This window comes from Sylvia atricapilla, chromosome 3 (assembly GCF_009819655.1).
Source record: "Sylvia atricapilla isolate bSylAtr1 chromosome 3, bSylAtr1.pri, whole genome shotgun sequence".
Lineage (NCBI taxonomy): Eukaryota > Metazoa > Chordata > Aves > Passeriformes > Sylviidae > Sylvia > Sylvia atricapilla.
The window spans coordinates 28,245,784-28,269,949 of NC_089142.1; the positions used below are offsets into that span (position 1 = coordinate 28,245,784).

A 24,166-nucleotide genomic window follows, 5' to 3' on the forward strand; every position below is an offset into this window, starting at 1 on the left:
TTCTGATTCTGCTATTCTGGACAATTTAAGCTTGCATTTGTCTGTTATGGATATATCAGATTCATTGTATCTGATCCTGTTATCCTGGACAATTCAGACTGTACTTGTCTGTTATGGATACATCTGGTCCACTGTATTGCCTTTGCTTGCTAAGCAAATAAAGGTATTCACATCATATGCTCTTTAACTTCAGGTGTTTTGAATTGCTGTCCTACAGACTCTTCTTTCTTGCTATATGAGGGTGCAGGGAATTCAAATTCTTTATTTCTCTTAATACAGTCTGCAGTGAGCCAGACCCTTTCTGCCCTCTTATGAATGATTCCTTCAGTTTGATAGTTTATGAGGTAACATTGCTAAAATCTTGCCAATTTTTTCAAAGAAGTTCTTGAGAATTTATTTCTTATATGACAATCCTGTACAATTTTAAATCCTGATATTGCAGTCCAAGACAATGTTATGGGCCTGTGAATGGTTCAGTGATTTTAGAATGAGTTGGAAAGTTTAGAAATTAATAAAAAGTCCATCTTCATAGGTGCAGTTTGCAAACTGGAATGAAATTACTTAAATACTGATTGCTCTTGTTTCCTTATGATCCTGTAATTCAGAAATGAAATTAGCAACCTGGGACAGAATATGAGTGTTTAGAATGTTTCAGTAGTTTGGAGTCTCCCACAGTCAAAGTTACTTACTAGTATGACACAAGAACTAGTAAGTTGCTATAGGCTATTTTTGGGGAAACAGTAAAATGACCTTAAAAAAATTAGAAAAAGAATAATTAGGTAAAATGTGGAGAATTTGTTCCTGTGGTTTCAGAATGAGAAGATACATGAAATTTTATACAAGTAGCAGGAGAGGCCAATAAGTGTCAAAAATATTCTTAAAAGAAATACTCTGTGAAATGAAGGAGGAAAAATAAAATGAAAGATAAGTGAAAAAAGATTGCTTAAAATAAAAGCTGGACAGTGTTTCTGACAACATGAAAAAGATAACACCTCTTGTAATGATGTCACCTTTGGGGAAACAATGCATCAGTATGCAATGCCTAACAAACTGTAGAGGAGACATTCATCCAAGAGAAATGTCATGCCCAGAGGTGCTGCAATTCTGACAGGCTGAGAAAAACATTGTAAGTCAGATGGCAATGCTCACTGTTGTGGAGCAAGAAACTTTTTAGTTTCTTTTCTTTATACTTTATTTAAATATTTATTTCTTTATACTGTATTTAAATATTTACAATTATATGCAATTTTATTACTAATTGTTATTTCCAATAAAGGGGTTGGAAGTAAAACTATGTTAATTGCTGAGATGTAGTTGTGGTGTCCTGGTAGATTAATGCTATTCATGAAGGTAAATGAGATTTTGCTTTAAGCAGGCAGAAAAAAAGTGAGAGTCAACATTTTTTAGTCAGACCATGTGTCTACTGAAAACCATGCTACAAAGTTTTTAACATAAGCAGTGGGTCTGTACTTGTTTTGTTGTAACAATTACTTTCAGCTATTCACAAAACAAACTTTTTTGACAGTTTTTTTTCTTATAAGAGTTTTGAAAAGGTCAAAGCTTTTGACCTTTTCAAAATGAAAGACCTCACTTTTTTTCACCAACAAATGACATTTTGAAAAATAAGCTAATCCTAGTGAAACATTTTTTTAAAGGTCATAACCAAATGACCTAGACCAAATTAAAAAAAATGTTTTCTTAAAATTTTAAATGTTTTCTCTTTTACATTCTGTTAAAAGACATGAAATATATTTGAGATATTTGAACCATGCACAGGATGACAAGAGAATTCATTTTCCAGTTGCACTGTAATATGTGGAAGATTCAGGTTTTAGGCATGTTACATATTCATTGTTTTTCCACCCAGGGAGACAGATTATATCAAGTTTATCAGGGACTCTTACATCTGAGTTTTTAGTATCTCCGGAGGTATATCTCTGCAACACATCTGGATACAGTGTTTGCCCACACTCATGTGAATTTGTACATAGAGTTGGAATAATCTATGTCTCCCCTGAAGTAGACCTGAGAGAATTGGAAGTTGTTCAGCTTAGAGAATATTCAGGGGAGACCTTATTGTAGCCTTTCAATATATAAAAGGATCTTGTAAGGAGGAAAGAGAAAGTCTTGTTACCAAGGCCTGTAGAGGCAGGGCAAAGAACAGTGGTTTTAAACTGAATGAGGATAGATTTAGATTAGATAAAATGAAGAAATTTTTGATGATGAGAGAGGAGAAATGCTGGTTGTCCACAGAAATTTCCCAGGGAAATGACAGATTTCTTTGGGACAGGTTGCCTAGGGAAGTTGTGGATGCCCCATCCATGGGAGTGTTCAAGGCCAGGTTTGATGGGACCTTTGAATAATCCGATCTAGTGAAACATGTCCTTGACCATGGTGGGGGATTTGAAGTAGATGATCTTTGAAGCTCCCTGCCAACCCAAACCATTCTAGAAATCTATGATTCCGTGTTGCAAGTCTGTCTTTGGTGTTGCCCATAAACATTTCAAGAGTGAACTCTGGCCAACTGAAATGGGGGTTCACCCTACTGTCAATCCCAGAGTAGCATCTAGCTAAACTTGGTGCTTGTAACTGCAACCCTATGAAGTCAATGTTCCAGCCAGTTTCTTTTTACCCCCTTATCTAGTGCACATTTGAGTATTTGAGTAGTGATATTGTAGGAGATAGTGTCCAAGAGTGCCTTGTTGATATCAAGTCATGGGACATGCACTCAACTCCCATCCATGTATCATGGATCACATGATAGAGTCTGTATTCAGTAACGATAGAATATTGTATTTATTGCAGCAGTATTGAAGGCATAGGGTTGCTGAAATACTTTAGTGAAAGGCAGTTAGAGTTTTTCTATGTAAATCTTTATAGCTCATTTCAGCTCTCCAAAAAATATTTTTTGAATTAAATTCTTTTTAAAATGGGACCTCAAAGAAATAACATTTTTGAAATTTAATTCAGATGCTTCTGAGAACAAGTGAACATTGGAATTTTAATGAAAGTTTTTAAATTTATGAGATGTGTATCAATTTTATAACTGACTTCTTAAAGGAGAACAAAATATATTTCTACTGCACTGAGCTCTATCATATTGCCAGAACTGTAGCAAGATTTTCAGTGTTCAGTTTAAAATCCAAATCTGTATGGCTTTTGCATTAGACCCCATTAGTGTCAGTGTTAATGAGGAACCCAGTAAGAAATGGACCCAAGCTCTATAAGGTATTTCTGAGAATCTCACTTACTGGACTAACAGAGTAAGGAAAAAGACAATAGATAGCCTCATGGTCCTTCCCATGTGAGAACTTCAAGATGCAGAGTGTCATAGGATGCATTGCTGGTCACGACACAACACACAGAAGTTTGCCAACATTGCAGTCTTTGTTGGTCTTCTGGCCTTTTCTTGGAGGAAAACTCTTCTGTTCACAGCTTCTACCACGAAAGAAATGGACTTTTTCATAAGAACTTTCAGGTTCACTTTAAGGCAAAGACAAGGTCACACGAGTGATGTAATCACCAGTACCAAGTGTGAGCTGCCTGCAGCCTCCTCTGTTACAATCAGTCCTCTAGTTTATCCTGCAGCCAAGGTTGTGCTGTCCATGCAGTGTAGTACTGGAGAGCACAGCCTGTAACCTGGATCACTAACTCCTCAATGTGTGAGTCTTGTGAGTAGCCTCACTTTATCTCCCATACTCCATTTCTTGTTCTTTGGGCTGCTTCCAGTTACTGCTGTGAAACAGGTGTACTTCCAAAAGCAAGAGAAGCATCAACTGCAGCCAAAGTACAGACAATTTATACTGTTCAACCCTCTCCTTTGATAATGCTCTTGTATCATCTTAGATTTGTCTTGTCTTTAATGCAAAATGCCAAATAAATACCCATAATCCAGAACAGGTTGATTTTTGCCTGTATGGAGAAGGAATGAGCACCAAATGAATGCCCCAACTGCTTTTGTCGCTTTGCTGCCTGTGGAGAGGAGTGTCAACACACTGGATGGCTTCTCCAAAGAATAGTGTTGAAATAAGAAAAAAAACTAATTGGAAAAGTTCTGTCATTTTGTAATCTGCAACACTGGGGTGCTTACCAAGAATTCCAATAAACAGATACAGATGAAATTCAATAAAGTAGACAAAGTGTGGCCTAAATTTTTATTCTTCTTGCAGTACTTGCAGTAATCTGCTCCTGTCAGAGCACCCACTGTAATTTACACTCTGTATGGGGAATAGAAGAAGGAATAGTTGGAATCAAGTTTAGTAGGTAGCAGGTTTGTTTGTCTATCTTCTCTTTTGCTCCTTCCAATACACTTTTTTTTATTTCCTAGTAATTAACTTCCACGGGTATTTAATTTAATTCTCTCGGCATCAGCCTATCTGGATTATTGTTTTTCCAATATTTATTCTCTGTATGATGGCAGTCCTGGCTTGTGCAATTATCCTTAAGGGCATTTCAGTTTTTCTTACTTTTTTTTCGTAGTGTTTTACAGCCAAGTGCTGCAAGTTTGATTAAAGTGGCAGTTTGGTCTGACTCATTTATGGGCTTTATGTGTCTTTTATGCCAAGTGCTACAACTGAAAGCTTTTAGTGATGGGCAGAAAGCAGGGAGGGGGTTCTTTGTTTGTTTTGATTTTAAGGTCTAAATTTAATCCTTAAGCAAACAAAGTTTTAAGTGAGGTTGATGAGTAAATACTGTATTATTTGTATCCAAATTAAGGGATTCCTCATCTTTGTGCCATTAGTACCTAGTAAGAACAGTAGAATAAACTGTGCTGCAAATGAAAAATTGCATAAAATATTTCATCTTCCATCCAGATGTTTTTGATATCTTATAATGCCATAAATTCCTGTCAGTTTTCTTAACAGGGAGAAATCGAGGATAGGATTAGGCTGTAGCAGTAGAATGTAGCTGCAGAAAGAGCAGCATGACAAAGGCCAGCTTGAGATTCAGCAGATCACAGACTCTCCCTAGCTGTTTTTGTTGACAGATATCCTGCACTGTTTACACTAGAGTGAAAGCTGGCCCTTCCCATACTGTAACCCTGTGGACAGCTATGCCCCTCTGAAAAAAAAAAATGGTGAATTATCATTTCACCATTTTTTATCATTAATTATCATTATTTATCACTAATTATCATGAGTCTATCTCTACAGTAGATCTTCTGAATCAAGAACATTTTGCTTAAAAAAAAAAAAGGCTCTAATTCTCTTCTCATTTAAACAGTGGCAAATGAGAAATAACTCTGAAGAAGGAACTAGAAATGTCTGTGAGAAAACAGGGAAGAATTTTAGCTCTTTATCTTGATAATAGATATACATTAAAAGCTTTTCCTCATTGCACTATGTACTTATTCTTACTTTTTCAAGTCTCATATTTCTTAAGGGCAAAGTTTTTTTAATATATTTGTGAATTTCCGATTTTGTTTTCTAAAAAGCCTTTCTATTGTGTAATAAATAGAATAGTCTGAAAAAATGTTTCTTAGTTTGTGAAGGAACAAAATCACATCTGCATATTAAGTCCAGAGGCCTAAAGTAATGACTTGGCCTTTGGTGGACAAATGTTGAATGACTGAATCATTGCCCCTTAAGATAAATAGAGAAATACTGCAGATGTAGCTTTTGCCAGTTATGGCTTTCAGATACTCCTTGGGACTCCTGTGCCTCCAAATGCAATTGTCAACTGACCCAGAAATATCATGGCTGTTTATATAATTAGGTGGTTCACTCATGATGGTACAACTGTCACCAAATACAACAACAAACAAAACTATTTTATTTAGTTTGCAGTTTTAGCAAGGGATCATTTGAGTAGCATATAAGAGTAGGAAGACTTTTACTTATCCTGAGTGTGGTTAGATAGGGACAGGCGGCCGGAAGATCTCGGACTGTAACGGTGAGGAAGAGAGCAAGCCCCATCCCCCTCTCGAGATAAGCTACCCCTGAAAAGAATGTAGACCCTCTACTAACATGTGCCAGTACTTTTCCACTCCAACTACTAACCCAGGAGGTGTGGCAATATCCTGTTTGACGTAGTAGTAGATAAGAAGTATAAAACCTGAACCTTTTACTTAATAAACGTCTTTTGTAACCGTCTGCCATATTGGTACCATGCGTCTGTTACAAGACCCGACCCACTCATGAAAGTAAAGTGGAAGTCGTGCTGTATGCCTAGATACCAGAGCCTCCACTGTGGCAGAAACAGCGAACTGCTACACCTGAGATTTTTTTCCATGACAGATCCTCTTAAAAAAGATGTATGAGCCAGGCAATGTTTTGGACAGACCTCAAAGCAGAGCTTTTCAGAGTGTAGATACCATGTTGTTCAAGGCCTTGAGGAACCTGGTGTAGTGGGAGCTGTCCATGCCCATTGCAGGGGGAGTTGGTACTAGATGATTTTTAAGGTCCCACTCCAGCCCTTAATATTCTACCATTCTATGAATCTAAGTTTCTCAACTTTAAAGCTTGTTTGAAATCAGAGAGGAAAAAACACATCTTCTGTGAGAAAAATACTGAAAATATCTTTTAACAGTTTTAAACATTCAGTTGTACTTTGACCTTGGTTAAAAATCTGGGCAAGAGGAAATTAAAATAAAATTGAAAAGTTTGGTATGAAAAAATGCTTCAAAAGGAATTTTTCAGAATTTTTTGTTTGTCTCTCTCTCTCTGGAAAACATTGCAGTGACATTGCAAATCATGATTACGGTGAAGAGAACTACTTATTAACAAGGGTAATCCTGACTGCCTTATGAAGCAAATCCAGGTAAAGAAAATATTATAAAGACATAAAAAAAAAAAAAAAAAAGTTGCTTCTTTGTCTACCCACAATGGAAAATATAATTAAATATAAACAAAAAAATATAGAGGAGCGGGTGAGATTATAAAAAAAGTTTAAGTAATAATTTTAAAGGATGGCAAGGCTTGTGTATGCTGAAGTGCCTCCTAATCAAATGTAGAACATCAGTCTTAAAGGAGTAGGTGAAAAGAAGCTGCCAGGTTTTGCCAAACATGAAATCCGAGCTAGATACTACCTGTAACTTATGTTCAGAACAAATATTCCAGTTTCTCCCACATCACTCAGGGAATGGTCTGTCATCAGAATTTATGCCTGTAATTATAAAAAATATTATTGATCAGCTGTGCTCTCAAATCAGACACTACTGAGGAGGTATCTGTGTCAAGTGGACTTGGGAGGTAAACCAAAGTCTCTCAGAAACACTGGGGGCATTCCTGGTCATAACATGTTGAATAACTGGAGTTTGTGGGATCAAGGAGGACCAGCACTGGTAGTTGCAAATGTTGATATTTAAAAACTTTACCAAAGCTGAGGACATGTCTTTGCATAATGACTGTGTTTTCTATCACTTTTCTATCACTACACTATTTTGTGTATTGTTCATGCTTTCATGTTGTTTTTCATACCCAAGTTGCGATGGGTTTTTTTCAATGAGAGTTATAAGACATTGATGGCTGTAAGAGAATACAAAGCCTGGAGTTTTAGGGAGAAGATATTATGTGAGATATGCTGTAAAACTGAAAGACTTTGAGAAATAGCAGGATTAATGAATAGCCTAATTCTAATTTGTGATGGGATGATCTATCAAAATTAATAGCACTTTTATATTTGTTAGGGGATTTTCTGAGCTAAAAAGAGTATGTTACAGAATTACTCATGTGGATTTTTCAAAATGATTATCAACAGGATAGCGCCGGACTCTCTCTCCAGGCTCCACTGGCTGTACCAGCCTCCCAAGGGCTATAATCAGAGTTTAGATGCATTACTCAAAACTAGGCACTTATATTTACATATTCTAATTTGAAGCTGAGTCCTACACAACGTACTGAGAAATTCCAACACCTTTTTTTTTTTTTTTAATATTACAACACATTCACTGTTTCATTGTGGGAAACAGCCTTGCTGTTCTCTTTTGTGGTAGACTTAGATCAGGCATATTTTGCAGTCACTTCTAAAGGAAAAAAAATCCCTTCTGATGGATATGAGGAGGGGATTTTTCTTTTCCATTCCAATTTTTAAAGATTTTTTAGCAATGAATATGGATCAAGGTTTTCCTTCCTTTTTCCACATTTTATTTTTTGTCAAGTCTACTTTTGCAGGTTTCAGCTGTCTAAAATTGCTTAAACAGAATTGCTCCTTACACAAAAGAATTATTTCCTAGGGCTATGAATAGCAGGACACAGACCCTGAACTGGACTCTGAATTCAGAAGGAACTAGCACAAAGAGAATGCAGAAGTGGCATGTCTGTGACAATCCATTTTTCCAAGCACAATGTAGTGCAGTTAAATTCTACTGTTTTGTACTAAATGGAATCTTTTTAAGAAGCTTGTCTCCATTTCTGAGTATGAGGTGCAGTAATCTACAAACCAAGAATGAGTGTATCAGCCTGTGAAATATTATTGCTGGGTCAGGAAAATTAAGGAAATTCAGTGTAACAAGGGCTTTTTTCTCTCCATGCTGCCATCTTGTCATCCCATCTTTGCTATGCTCAGGTATTTTAAGAAGATGAAATATGTCATAACTTTGGAATAGCTCAACATATATTTTGCATTTTAGTTTGTGTTATTTCATCATCTTTATTGACTCCCGCACTTGTCCAACCCATCCTCCTCACCATAAGATACACTGATCTAAATGCAAAATTGAAGAATCACCAAGAAAAGAGATAACTCTACATTGTTACAATAGGAATTCAGGTGTTTTATTCATAGAAGCTTACTGAGTTTGTGTATAATTTTTAGGGTCATGCATTGTCTCTGTTAGTATTTTAATTTTTTTTAATATATTATTAGGAGGGTAATTAATGAATGGCTTGATTTCTTTATCTATAGTAAAAGCATGGTGAAAACTATGTTCAGTTTAATGGTTTTCAGCCAAATTGCAACAGACTTAATCAGGGGGTAATGAGCATCAACTGTTTGAATTAATTAGAAAAGAGGTGTCTAACTGTTGATGCTGCCACTTTTGCTGCTTAAAGTACACTACCTGCACATTTTCTGCCGCTATATCTCAGAAGTGGAAGGAAAAATGGCATGCTGGTTTTAGGATAATTAATAAAAATCTAGTAAGAAATACAGCTTATGTTGACTAACATCATGATGAGTAGCGATGGCCTGCTAAGTATCCCAAAATATTGTTAAAATTTCAAGATACATTCTGTTAATAGAATACAGAGAAATAACATTCAGTGAGAGAAATATTAAAAATTTTGAAATAGGCAAAATTCAACTGAGAATACTACAGCTTTATACTACATTTTTAATTATGTTTGTCAAAGAAAAGAAAAATCTGTTGGAAGAAGACACTGGAATACAGCCCATCAAAGAAACCCTCTGAGCCTGACTAAAGAAACTGCATTTCAGTGACCCTCAGAATGCTGCCAAGGTCATCCAGTCATCCAGCTCTTTGCTTCTTTCCTACAGCTATTCATGCAAATTAAAGCTGCCTGCAGGCCTGCTGCAACTTGCAATATGCACATAGCTCTTCAAAGATTTCTGAATATGTGCGAGTAGATTATTTGGGTTAACTTTCCTTTCCCAGTTCTGCTTTTATTTGTCAGTTTAGGATTCTTGTTACCTCTACCCTTATTCATCTCATACCATAGATCTAATTAGCACATTTTACAAGAAAGAATGACTTTTTTTTGATGTCAAGTGAGATGTGGTCAAAGGGAAAAATTACATCAAGGGAGGAAGAAAGCCTGGTGAAAGCACTAGGATGTGGCTGCCACAAAAACCTAACATGTATTCTACTTGTTTTGCTTGAGCAGTTTCAGTGTTTGTTGTTGCTCTCATAATTTTGTTATCACTGCAAGCAGCAATGTAAGCAGCATTTTGAATTTCACTTGTTATGAGCTATGTTATAATTGTGTTGTTGCTCATTTGTGGCTGCATAGTGACTGAAACAGATGTGGCTTTTTGGGGTGAGCAGTGCTCAGGGGCTTATCTCTGTAATTGCTCAGGGCGCTGATGAATTCAAAGGAGATAGCTCAATGTTATGGCAAAAAAAAAAAACAAAAAACTGAAACAAGAGTGAGGACAAAGAAAAAACAATATAGCTCTGAGTGCTGCGGCTATCTACTTGATATATATTCTTTACTCTTTTATCTGTTTGTGTATTCGTTTCATCATGTCCCTGTATAACTTCACATGTGGCAAAAAAGCATAATAGGAGTTGCATTTCACAACAGAGCTGTCAGGCAGCGGAGCTCAGCCCTTTGTGTCATTTCATGGAAGTTTGGGGACTACTTGTCAATGCATTAAACAAATCCTACCTTTCAGAGAGGGCATGGTAAACTTAAGGGCACTCTGTTCTTTTTTAGAGGTTAATGTGCCTTCATTTTTGGCTGAATCATACACCTCTAAGGACTTCAAAGCAAAAACCACTCTTTGTCATCATTGCTTTTTCTCTTTCTCGAAAAGCTGGAAAACTAAACAGTGTGAATGAACATACCAAAGAATGGCCAAAACCAGACACAAACAGTTAAGACAACAAACTCTTGGAGAGAGTTGAAGGTTAGACAACCCTAAGTCTCTTGTGAGAGAAGAGGATTAATTTGATTCTGGCTGGACATCTGTTTAGAGCTTACTCTGTAGCTCATCCATCCAGACTTAGCATCTCAGGGCATCATAAGATGGAGTCCCCTTCAGTTTCTCATTTGAGACCATGATAAAAGCATCACTTGAAGCCCTGTTTCCTTCAGAGTTCTTTTCCTGCATTCAGCTTCTGGAAACTGATGCAAAGACATTTCTGAAAATATTATAAGCTGTTCCTGTGGTACTTTGCCCAAGTAATTTCCAGTGATTCCTGGCATATCTTTATTTAAAGTGATCACTACTTATAAACATAGTCAAGATAATGCCAGCATAACTTCACAATCTGAGCATGGATTCTGGGGGTTTTTGTCAGTGTTTTGGAAACAAGCTCTTTTGCCTTTGCCAAGCATACAGGCAGCCCCTGGAGCCTGGAAACATGTGACTGGTTCCCTGCCTGCTTCCCCTCTTGAAACTCAAGGTTTTGGGTAGCCCCCTCTCCTCACATTTCGCCAAAAATTAACTTGATTTCTGTCTGCTTGTAGTACAAACTGTAGCTAATAATGAGACTGGAAGAAAGAATACTCTTGCTTTTTGGCTTATTCCTGTCTTCTTTTCAACCTCAGCCATTGTCAAACTCTAAATGAGTTGAAAAATTTATATGTAGTTAGTAAAAGCAGAAAGTATTGATTAGGGAAAACTTGGTTTCTCACACAATAACACTGATTTAATGTTTTTTTAAATTTAAGACAGTAATTTAAAAATTATTTCAAGTGACAATGGAACACAAGTCAAATGTTTTGACCTTGTATACCTGAAATATTTTAGTTTAATTCAGTTGGTCCACTATTTAATTTTGTTTGAACAAGTATCTAACGAAAACTAGAGCTGTGGTGCTTTCCATCCCAGGACTTTATCTGTCAAGATCCACCATAGTTTTTGAGCTGGTTGAATCACATCTGTGTGGTAGTGGCAAGCTATGTCTGTGATGCATCACAACGATTGCCATTTCATTTCCAAATGGGATGAGATCAGAGGCATAAATGGTTTTCAGACTGCTTCTGCATCATTGTTAGTAACTTGCTGGTTCTTACTGTTTGTTGGAGGAAGTCTGAAGAGCACTAATGGCATGAAAGAGATCTAAGGGGTTTGAGAGGTCTGAGTCTACAGTAGCTAAAATGAAATATTCTAAATTGAGAGAAAAATTCATTCAAAAATGTCATAGTGGGATACTTTATAATACTTATACTTTCATTAAAAAAAAATAGAAAAAAGTTTTAGATTAAACGAGTTATCGGATTGCCAGGATTTCTTCCAGGATGGCAGCTTTTACTCTTTATAGATTCCAATTTCAGCTCCGCTTACTGATACTAAATTAATCCAATCTTAGGAATAATATTCGGCTACTAAGAACTTAATTATTGTGATCGATGTAGGCTTTTTTAGTCAAATGATGTCATACTCAAAATTTGAAATTCTTCAGACAATATTTAAACTGCTGAAGTTTACATTTGCTATTGTTGATTGATGCCAAAAATACTACAAATCAAAAAGGGTTTTTTGTTTTGTTTTGGACGGGGTTTTTGTTTTGTTTTATTGATCTCCCTGTCTTGGTATGTTTAGTTGAACAAGTCGAGCCAGTATTCATCCAGGTCTCTAGTCCTACAAATGCAACAAACTAATTCTGAATAGCTGGTGTCTACTGCATTACTGCTAGTCTGTACAAATAATGTTGAAGACTGTCTTCTTTTAAAATAATGCCTGTCTTCTTTTAAAAAGAAGAAATTACTTGAATGTTTAAATTCATGGCTTCAGCTTAAGAGAAGCATATGCAGTGAGGTGTGCACACCCTTCACATTAATCTCTTTGGTTTTCAGTTTTTAGAGAAGGATGACACTACATAATCCACTAGTGCAAGATGGAGAGACACTTAATTGCTCTGGCCTGGTAGGCCATGCTAGGCTAACAAAGGCCAGCAATGATACTCGTTCTTCACTAATGTACTTTTAAGAACAAGCTAATATAGACAGTCTGTTTAAAATAAATTTAACCTTACCTTTTTGTTTAAATGACAATTCTGTACTTTAAGACCATAAATTTTATCTTTTAAATTTTGAGGCTTTCTAACAGAGTGGGTAAGATGTACCTGCTTTTGTAGACAAGTACATAATTTGTTCTGCTATTTCAGCACACCTTGTAATTTAGCAGCCTTACCAAACCTGTACTTGCATCATCATTGATTAACAAAATCTAATGGGTCTTCCCTATAAAGGTATAAAACCCCTTTAGATTGTTTTTATTCTACACTCATACTGCCAGATCAAGCACAATACACCCACAGCCTTTCTACACAGAGTATTTGGCTTACCATGAAAGGCAGAAAAAAAAAAAAAAAAAAAACAAAAAAAACCAAAAAAAAAACCAAGCCACAAAGCCAAAGCAGTGCAGTGAGGGGGAGTGCTGGAGCAGCCCGGAAGAGAACTCTGTCAAATACGTGCTTCCCACACTCAGTCTGCTGCATCCATTCTGCTCCTTCCATTGGGAGAGATGGGACAGCTATGGCCAGGAGGGGGAATGGTAAGGCAAAGGAGAAGGATCTTAGTACAATATGATAGAAGAGGCAAATATAATCAAAGTGCTTTCTGTTAAATATTAAGTAGTATAGAAAATCAAATGGAAACAATGGGCAGTACCTTTTTCCCAGTCTGTAAACATCCATACATCCCTGCTCTGAGGATACTCTACCTATGCATTAGTACAGAGTTAGTACATTTGTGACAGAGTTACCTAGTAGTGCTTTTCAGTTATTCCCATGTTGCTTAGGGTAATAAATGAGTCCTGCAGGAGTTTTCTTTGCTGCTTCGTTGAGTTTCCTTTGTGAGGGAAAACTGCCCATACTCCACAAGGCAAAATACAATCTTTCTACCCATTCAAAAAGAAAAAAAAAGGCAAAATAAAGAATTGATGTGTAGGAAGTAAATGATGTAATCCATTTCTGCCCTCTAATTTGGAGCTTTTAGGAACAAAAAAATTAAAAAACCCTCATATAGCTAGTGACAGTCAACAGTTTCTGCAACAAAATGGCCATGCACTTCCAAGCCTATAGGCTGATTATTTTAAGAGTGCCAGTTATGCTTGTCAGATAAGAACACTTAATTTCTGGCCATGTTTTTCTTAGTAGGAACCAGTAAATTAACTGGAGAGAGGTAGCTGGTTTCCATCTTCCTTAGCTGCATGGTTTAATAAACAAGCATGCATTTAGCAAATAGCAATGCTGGAGCTATGAGGGTCTAAGTACAGAAATGTGGGATGATTTGTGGGAAAAGGTTATGTCTTACTGTATAAGCTGAGGGAGCAAAGAGTAGAGGAAAGATGGAGATGAGCTTTCAGGCATACTGAGCTGTGTAAGTGAAGATTGGAAGTGTTTCTATAAGCTTAACCTAATTAGATCGATCAGTGAGGCAAGTTAGCATGCACTTATGTGATCATTTTAGTGTAGATTGGGTGGACAGTTCTGAATAGGATCCCTAAATCATCTCCATTTACAGTACTTAGTCCGTGGCAAGGAATGAGCTCAGAACTCATGCCTTGTATTACTAAAACAAACTAAAAGAAAAAAACAGAAAATGAACTGCAGGATCTCAAGGCCTTCCATTTTCTGGACCATATTAAAACAAATCCAAAGTAATCTTTAAAATGCATATAGTGTAGACACTGAGTCCATTTTTTTCGTTAATAGATCAGCTTCTACTAAACTTCTTCATAAGACAGATAAAAATTTACATTTAAGTAGCTTGTTCCCATCATCTAGTTTAGTTTTAGGCTTGCAGCTTTTGCTTCCAGACACAGTTTAAATGCCTTTGAATATCCTAAAATTAGAGGGAAAATAGTTTGCATAATAATAATAGCCATAATCATAATCTGCCTATAAAATTTATATTGCATATTTGATGCTTAAAAGACATTCCTTGAAGTGCTAATGGAAAGCAGTGGTGGAGGGGTTAAATATATACTTTCACTAAAACATTGGCATTCTTCACTCTGTTCTGAGACATGCCAAGGTAAAGAAATGTGTGAATTATCTTTCACTAGTGTGAAACTAGCAAGAAAAAAGAAGACAATATGTTCAAAAAATCAGTTTCACAAGATTTGGAATCACAAGCTCTGAAAATCTTAACAGAAACCAAATGGTTTCTTTGTGGTGTTACTACAGTACAAGAATTTAGATTGCATAGGGATTATGCTGTGTGTTTCTCCCTTAACATACTTGAATTTCTTTACAGTTTAACCTTCACATTGACTTTTGGGGATATTGAAACAATTATAGTTTTTCCATCATGTGCTTTATCTTAAGTTTTTGATATGCATTCTCAGCTGTAACAGTTCTTTTTTTTTTTTTTTTTTTTTTTTTCAGTAAAGATAACGAAGGTTATAGCAGAACTGAAAAAAAGAACAGTTTTCATGAAGGACATATATTAGTGTGGACTAAGGGCATAATTGAAGTTGTTTTTGATGTAGTTGGAAACAGCTGAGTCTGAGACTGCTGTACGTACATGAAAGCTCTGTTTCTTACAGTTGTGCTTACTGCAGCATTTTCCATTGCAGCACAGAAGTACTGGCATATCTGAAGTACTGAGATGTCTGAATTTTGCAGCAGAGACAGAAACAGAACGAAAATTCAGTGGACATGGGATTCTGAAGTGATGGATCTCATTGTGCAAAAAAAGGGAGGGCTGTAAGGGAAAGTGTGCATTTCCCTAAAGCTTGCCTTTCCTTCAGTGTTGGGAATTGGGTGTCGGGATTTTGGAATTGGAAATATTCATTGGAAATATTAAAATATTTTTACAGATCCTTAAAAGTATCCAAAGCAAGTATGAGGGAGTATATACTATTGTGAATAGTTCTTGTCACATAATGTGGGCATTCTAAGGAAACTGGCATCGGGGACACTATTTGGAAGACTTATCTGAAAGAGGAATCTAATATTAAATCAGTTTTAACATAAAAATACATAGAAAGACAAGAATGAACATCCTGGAAGGATGAGTAACCAAGACTAGTCAGGCATTAGCTTCCCTCCCACTATGTACAAACCACATAGTCCATGCTGGGAGAAGTTATGTTTACTGAGACAGATGGCATGGAAGTATGAAAAGTGCCTCATTGCAGAGAGCTATGGTAGCATCAGGTGCAATTGAAACAAGTCAAGGAAGGATTTTGCCAAAATTTTATGTGTCAAAGATGTGGGATCAGAGAATGTCCTCAGTCCTAGAACATAAAAAGATTAAATACTCTAGACAGGGAAACATCTAGATATGACATCAAAATCAAAGCAGAAGCAATAAGACTCCATCAGATCAATAAGACAATCCAGTGTGATTCCTCAAGGATGAATTAGAACCACGTACAATTTTTTTTTAAGAAACTCTGTCAATTAAATTAAAAAACGGGAAACAAACAAACAACCAATAAACACTTTCTTACAGTGAGTAACAGCCCAACAGTAATTAACAAATTCTGGAGAACTCTAATGGGGAATGAATCCTAAAAAACAGAGATTGAAAACAACTCATGAACTTCCATATGTAAAGTACAAGAAATCAGAAAAACAACCAGAAATAAGAAGCCATTTTCAGAGTAAATGGCTCTGTCCTGGGAAAACTGTGATTTGACCTCCATGAAAGATCATTACTGTAGAATCAGAAAATAATGTTACCCCATATTGACTAATCATTATGGTTGTTGTAAAACAACTGCACAGCAAATTATAGATCTAGAAACAACTGAAGGCACTGAAATGGACATGGCTGTCAGTGTCTGCTTCATATATTGATGATAATCTTGTGTGACCTTTCCGGAGAGGGAATATTTATATCCTGTGGAGTCATAAATCTGGCACCTGACATTTAGTTTTTGCACATAGAGCTGGATTGAATGTTCAGTACACTGATGTCTTTGCAATGCTATTTTGTCACTACAGATGGCTCTGCACAAGCACAGAGGGAAAGAAAAATTCTGGTGTCTTTATGAGGATATCAACATCCATCCAGGAGAGGTTCAGTGGGATGAAAACATTTTAACTACCATCCTTCATGTACATGTCATAAGCTGCGACAGTGCGGCAGAAAACAGCCAAGGATGGTAATACTTATAAAGAGGGAAGGACAAAGAACTAAAATTAGAGAACCTTTCTTCTTAAGATACTAGGATTGAGTATCCTGTTTATCAGAATGATGAAAGTGAAGTCTGATTCTAGTGTGTTAGGGCAGATAAAAATAATGCCTGCCTCCAAAGTGGAAGTGCAGAGCAACAGTATAGAGATGTTATGACACCTGTCTAAATTTTGGCTTCATTTATGGGCAGGAGAATCTAGATCAATATCTGGGCAAAAACATAGATAACAGACCCCAGCAGTACAGCATGGAGCATTTGAAACTATGAGACACGTGAGTGATCCCATTACATTCCTGCTCTGAGCTCCTGGACGGGTGAAAAGATGGAAAGAATACTGATGGCAGGGAAGTTAAAAGAATAGCCAGATGTTTGTGAGAGTGTACTTTTTAGTGGGATTCGATTCTTCTGTGGCTGTACCCAAATATAGAAAGAGCTTTTGGCTTAATCATTAGGGATGAAGTGGTACTACCAGCTTAGCAGTAGTTATCCTGCTGTCAAAATTGAACTCTCAAATTGCAAATGTTCATTAGTGAGAACCATGGGTAAAGCCTCCAAACTGTTGACATAGTATGTTGCTGTGTCTCAGTGCTGGGAGATTTAGAATCAAAGAACCATAGAATATCACGATAACCTGTGTCTTTATGATAGTCGCTCCACAGCCTGAATATTCCTGGAAAATGGTAAATTCCTAAAAGGGTTCCTGTACATCATTCTGATTTAATCAATTTTTTAGCTTTAAAAAATAAGAAATAAGAACTCAAAATAGCTATTGAGTGACGTGACTGATTAGCACAGCAGGCATAAGTCATGTAGAGCAAAATATGCAAAAAATGTATTATATTTTTGGAACACAGAGCTGCACCTCTGGGACATCTTAATCAGGAGCTACTGCAAAAGCATTTATGTCCCATTGGGATTTGCAGTTTCTGCTAATAGATTCAAGGTTAGGATGAATGTGTGCAACAGTTTTTCACAGATTAAAAAAAAAAAAAAAAAAACAAAAAAAAAAAGAAAGCTTTATGGTAGTTGAGTTGTAGAAGGGAAAACCAGGAAAGGAAAAAATATATTAGAGATTCAAAGGGATCTGTTACAGATAAATGTTTTAGGAAACTGCACACCAGATCTAGGCAATAACCAGTAGAAACACAGAAGTGATTGCAAGCAAGCTACAAAGATTTGGGTTTTTTTTAGGGTCGGAGAAAGCCTCAAGTTTGAATAAAAGAATTGAGAATGATATTGTGGTATTGGCATATGAGGTATAGACAATCACTGCGAGTCCATTGCCATATTGCTTCTCTCCTCATAGATTAGTTTTGATGTAAATTCTGCAAGTTTTGAAGAGGATGATATGTTTCCAAATAGCAACTTTGCATACAGTCAGAAATAGTACATCAGAAATGCACACAAAAGTAAACTGAAGTAAAAAAACCAACCAAACAAAAACCACAAAACAAACCAAAACAAAAAACCTACCATAAACATTCTTTGGTATTTTCTTTATTGGACTGAAAATAGAACATGGGGAATGGATGTCAGTAAAGAAGTCAGATGAAAAAGCCCTCAGGTTTCTGAAGGGAAAGTATTTGGAAGAAAGCCAAAATTCAAAATGTAAGTACAGCAGAAACAAAAATAATCTAGTAATTTAATGATAACTTTGCCATATTTTGTGGGAGGAGAAAGAAAGTCTTATAATCATTCACCTGTGACTGTTCCCTGAAGCTCAAGGAAAAAGCACTTTTTCTGTTGTCCTGAGTCATCTTAAACTTTGTGTTGAATATATGATCATCTTACATGTGATTGAAAAGACAACCCAAACCAACAAAAACTTTAAAAAAATTTAGATATTTAAAGTCTCTAATGGTCAAATAGAAATTTCCAGCTTGCAAACCATAAAGAATTTCAGGCTTTTACAGGCAGCAGAAAGGGTTTAGCAAATGGTAGCGAATGGTTTCAATATCTTAAGGTAGTCCTTAGGGAAATAACTAGTGCACACTGAGATGTTTGTCATAGGTTACCTAATAATGACAAAGTATATATTGTCAGTGACATAAAAAAAAAGTTCTTAGGGAGCATCTTTTCCTGGGCTATGGATGTGGGTGCTTCAGGACTATAATATAGTTATGCAGAAACATCTCCTTGGGCTTTGGGGGATTTTTAAATCTCAATTCATTATCAACAACGTAATAATTTATTTTAAAGTTTCCAGAGAACACTTTATAATTCAAAATCAATTAGAGATAATTTATAAAGTATTATTTTTTTAAAAAAAATATGTTGAAGCTACATAATCCAATAGGTATCAATTAAGTCATAAAATGCTAATGTTTGTACACAGCATTATTGAAGAAATGTTTTTCGCCATCTAGATAAATGACAAATGTACCAGAATATTTTATTAATGTACAAGAGAACTGAAAGCTCGCTGTGACAGACTTTTCTCCTTTCTTTGTCCTCAAATTAAATGAGCATTTACATTTTAAATCATGGCCCAATACAGTCTAAATGGCCATATGCAGCAAAAGAATGCTTAATTAATGCCTGCATTTATTACCAATTTTTAACTAAAACCCACAGCAATTTGTAAAAATTATTATAAATCACTTGAGTGTATACTCTGCATTTGGCAGAATGAAAATGCACTTAACTTTCAGTGATCAATTTTTAAAACAATTTCTTCTACTTTAAAGCCCAATGTTACGGACATTTTAAACCTATTGCCTCATTAACTACATTCATATTAAAATACCACTCCATTTCAAATGAGAAGATAATTATAATACCTTGAAGCAAATGAGATGTTATTGCAATAATTAAATCTGAAATGAGATGCAGATAGTTTGGACCTGCTGCTTTGCTGGCTCTTTAGTACTGAATTCTGTTTCCATTGGTCACACTGAATTACAATAATGCATACCAATAGCAATGTAATACCTGATAGATTAAAAGTGCTCTTTCAGGCTACAGGCTGAGAGTTTATTGACTGGATACTTTGTTCACTATTTACAACACATTACTTATTTTCCTCTTTAGCTTTTCAGTTGTATACTCCCTTTCTGCATAGAAGAGGGAAAAGAAGAAGGATGATGTAAAGTTCATCCTCTTCCTTTAATTTCTATAATCATGGTGCTGCTCCTCTGCCTTGAGTAGTTGAGACTGTAGAAAAAGTCAAGGAGAAAGTCACTTACTTTAGACTGTTCCCACTGTACTGTCTCAAGACTAAATATACTAATCACGTCTAGCTGAGGAAGAAGTTTTTACTGCCTTTTTTCCCCCCAGCTCTTAGAGACAGCAATGTGGGGCTCAGAGTCAGGGCCATCTCTATGGAAGAACAATAATCTGAAAGTTTTTACAATAAATTTTATCTCATAAACCATAAAATTTTTCAGTTCCTTTTGTCCATATTCTGTCTGTGTCTGGCTACTGCTTTCAGGAAAGGAAGCAACAGAAAATATTTTTGCACTTGAACTTGAGGAAGGGAATTTATCTTTAGGAAAAATTGCAGCCACCTTCTTTATCTTTTTTCTTATACAGCAGTCAGTTAAATTAAAATTTACAGACAGATAAGTTATATTCTATACATTAGTTGCTGACTGTAATTTTAATGCTGATCAGCATTAATAAAGACACTACCAGGTAATTTTTCCATCTTATTTCACACATATCTTCATAAAAGTTGTATTTGTATTTAATTTCATTTGAAATGAAAGTCCTACAAGCTGTAATAAACACTGAAGTAGTTTGAAGTAGTTTACTTATTATGTCTGGTTGTTTAACCTTTACCACATATACAGCAGACACATAGAATAGAAAAAAAAAAACCCAACAGTAATTCATATTTCTTGTTTTGTATATACCCCATTGCTGGATGCCTTCCAGAATTATCTTTTGATGCTGAAAGCATTGTTGTTTACATAAAAGGTAAAAAACCCCAAAAAAACAAAAAACAAACCCTACAAAAATTACAAGCAGAGATTAAATGGACAATGCAGAAGGGGATTTTCAGTGACATGATTTCCATTTGGCAGAAGGCTGTTTCCTTAACAAAAGATGTGATTTTCCCCAGAGGCAGTTTGCCATAAAATCAATGTTTGTAAAAGTTTTATCCCATTTTCTGAATCTCAATTCATGGCAGAACTGTGAATATGCAGGTGGTATAGAAACTACATTTATACTGCTTTAACTAATAGGCAATCTGGTAACTATCAAAGGAGAATTCATATCAGGTAGGCGAGTGCAGCATGTCTCAGTTCCCTGGTGGCACAACATAAATGGCACATTGAGACATCACAGAGAATTAGCTTTCACACTAGAAGCCAGTTACTCTAGGTTTAAGGCTGTATCTAGGCAATCCAAACACCCCCTGCTCAGCTGCTGCCTTACCTGGGTAGTGCTCAGAAGTCATTACGTGGCTTTCTGCTTGGCAATAAAAGTCCCCTGCAGTTGGTCTGCAGCAGTGCTCTGCTCCTGGTGAAACACCAGTGCCAGGCACAGGCACACATTCTCCTTCCACCCCAGGTTCTCCAGGGGATGGGCAGAGGATAGCTGTTCTCCTTGGCCCCCCAGGATGATAGGGCCCCTCTTAAAATTCACCTGCAGCTGGTTTCATGTTGCAAGTAGATTCAGAGAGAAAGGAGAGTTACCTGTGCCTATGCTGAAGCAAAAGGATAAAATTACGGTTGAAGGACTCCAGGGCTGAAGAAACATGCCAAAACAAATCTGATCATGGCACCATGAAGTTGTTCTGCTGTGGTTTCCTCCCACCCTGGAGAGCAAGGCTGCTATCCAGGGTGACTGAAAGGAGTAGGAAAGGAGGAAGCACAAGACTGTGTGCCTGGTGATTTAGGACATGTTTGGAAATACCCGCGGAATATTTTGTCTCCTGCTACTTTTGATGTCTGCGAGTATTTGTTCAGGAAATCCCACTTTTATTTCTGTTTCTATGTGGGTAACTGTAATTGTTCCAATCAAAGCCAAGTGCAGGCAATGACACGTGCCAGTTACATGGGAATATGTGCTTAGATGTCATTTGTTTTACTCTTTGTAGTAATTTTACAGAGCGTCTTCTGATTTCTTTAGGACCAATGTTATAGATATGGCAGATTGTCACAAGACTGCACAAGGCTACAGACTTTGTTTCCTTGTCTCCCTTTTTACTGCCGCAAATTTCACATTCCTTTCACCATGTTGCTACAGGTTTAACAGACGAAAATCCAACAAAACAAAACCACTAAACAAAACCAAAAACTAAAACAAAAACTAAAACAAAAACAAAACTAACAAAACAAAACAAAACAAAAAAAAGAACAGAACAAAAGATGGCTCTTGTATGTCTAAAATCTTAGAATCACTTGTTGGAAAGTCAGTGCAGTGGATTTACTCTTGAGTAGACAGAGACACCTTTCCTCAGCACTAGGTCAGGCACACAAACAAGCTGGAATATAAGCAGGAGATCAAACACCTGCAGTCAGCACTTTTACTGGCTGGTGCAGGAGAGTCTTCTCCACAGTGGGTGTTTTTTTTTTTTTTTTTTTCACTAAGCCCTTGTGAAGCTGTTAGCTCTCCCTTATCACTTGTAGAGATGCTCAGCAGGTGGCTCTGGAAGCTCAAACGCACTTCACAGTTTCAGTGTCTGAGTGATTTTGCAATTTCTAACATGCAGGAACCTTTCATTAGATTTAACTGTGTTTTTAGAGACAAGGTCAGCATAAAGATTTCTTTCACTAACTGGAGAGCTTAATTGGATAATCCTTAAATGATGAAATACAAAACAGACTGAAAGAGCTCTCTGAAGTCAAGTGTCATTATTTTATCCTGTGATACGGTGTGAGTACTGAAATTTCAGATTTTAGGGTGCAGGTAAAATTACAGGACTCTCCCAGGGAGCCTGCACTCCTTTATTTGGAGTATACTAATAACTTGCACTGATTGGAAAGAGGTGGTAGAAAATCTGTGCAGGTTATCTTTTGATTCAGATAACTTTGAAACTGCTTCTTCTTGGACCTTAAAAATCTCAAGACATCAAACTTTGAGGCCTGACACCTTTTTGAATACCGACTGAAGTAAATGTGTTTGCAGTGAACAAGCAATCTTCGGTTGCTTTTAGTATTTTTATCAGCATTATTTACAATAAAAAATAAAATATAAATGTTTAAATTGTTTTATAATTTTAATTCTGCCTGAAAAAGAATATTTGAAAAATTATGTCTTCTGAAGTTGTTTCTTAGTGCTAGCTAGTTCCAAACATAAAACACCAGGTGGAGAGCATATAAAGGAATAAAAAGCATGCTTTCCTAAACTGCAAAATTGATAATGAAATATTAAAAGCTCAAAGCACATAAAACATTCTTTTTATAGTATACTTTTCATAATTTCAGTCTAGTATGCAGTAGGAAAATGAAGAGCAGAACTGAGTTCCTAAAGGAGTTTTGGGTGTGATAATTGGTCTTTTAGTGGGAAATGCTTATGACAATAAGACATCTTGCATTTATTCTGATGTGCCACACATCATGCAAGTTTTGATAATTCATGTGTCTATTTATGTTATTTCTTTAACTCACAGTTGCCTCATCTGTGCTGTTCCAAAATTTATGTCTTAAACAGCTCATAAATTAGAATTACGGAGAGCTCCCTCAGTGAAAAATCAAGTGTAAATGATTATAACCTTATAAAATAGGGTTTGCATCTGTTATCATATGCCTGATACTCTCAGAAAGTAACCAGAAGGGCTTCTCAATTGTAAACCAGCCTTTCCTTTCCTCCTCTTAATTCTGGCATCCTTATCTTACTCAGCTGGCAGAGAGAAGCTACAATAAAATGAAATTTCAAAGTAAGTTACAAGAGGACTGAAATGTACTAATTATCAATGATAGGAAAGATGCTGGGACTGAGTTTGACCTTCTGGCTTGTATCCACGTGGTGGCACGAACACTGTTACCCAGACTTCTCCACAGAAAATAATTGCCCCAGATCAGAATGTGCAAACGAGTATGAATCTGTGTAGTGTGAGTGACAGCAACATTAAATCCCCACTGCAGAAGTGTAAAGACTTAACTTCACAGTATGGAGACACCTAAGAGAAACTTACTGAGTCATTTCATAGACTTTCTGAGGCTCAGTAGGCATTTTATAAGTCTGTTGTGTATTCAGGGTGTCAATTTTCATTTTAAATATTTTTAAAACTTTTTGGAAATCAGTAAGATTTGCCTGTTGTGATTTTTAAATGAACAGAATTGTTTTACTTTGGGTTCTAAATGAAGCTTCATGACTGGAGAAAACGTGGCAAAAATGTTACTCAGAATTTAATGTCTCAGGATACCCAGTGAGGCAAGAAATAACCAAATTTTTGCTTACAAGTTTGAAATATATACTATTTTCTGTTAAGCATCTATACCTTTTGAAAGCTATCCAGTACAAAACAGCTGTCCCTAGTGTTTTTCTTATGGAGTAT

The 24,166-nt window shown here is 36.2% G+C and overlaps 1 protein-coding gene across 1 annotated transcript in view; it reads left to right on the forward strand.

The window, feature by feature from the left end:
* ADGRB3 (adhesion G protein-coupled receptor B3) overlaps positions 1-24,166 on the forward strand; it is a 446,784-nt gene that overhangs the window by 50,862 nt on the left and 371,756 nt on the right. The gene's annotated exons all lie outside the window — the stretch shown is intronic.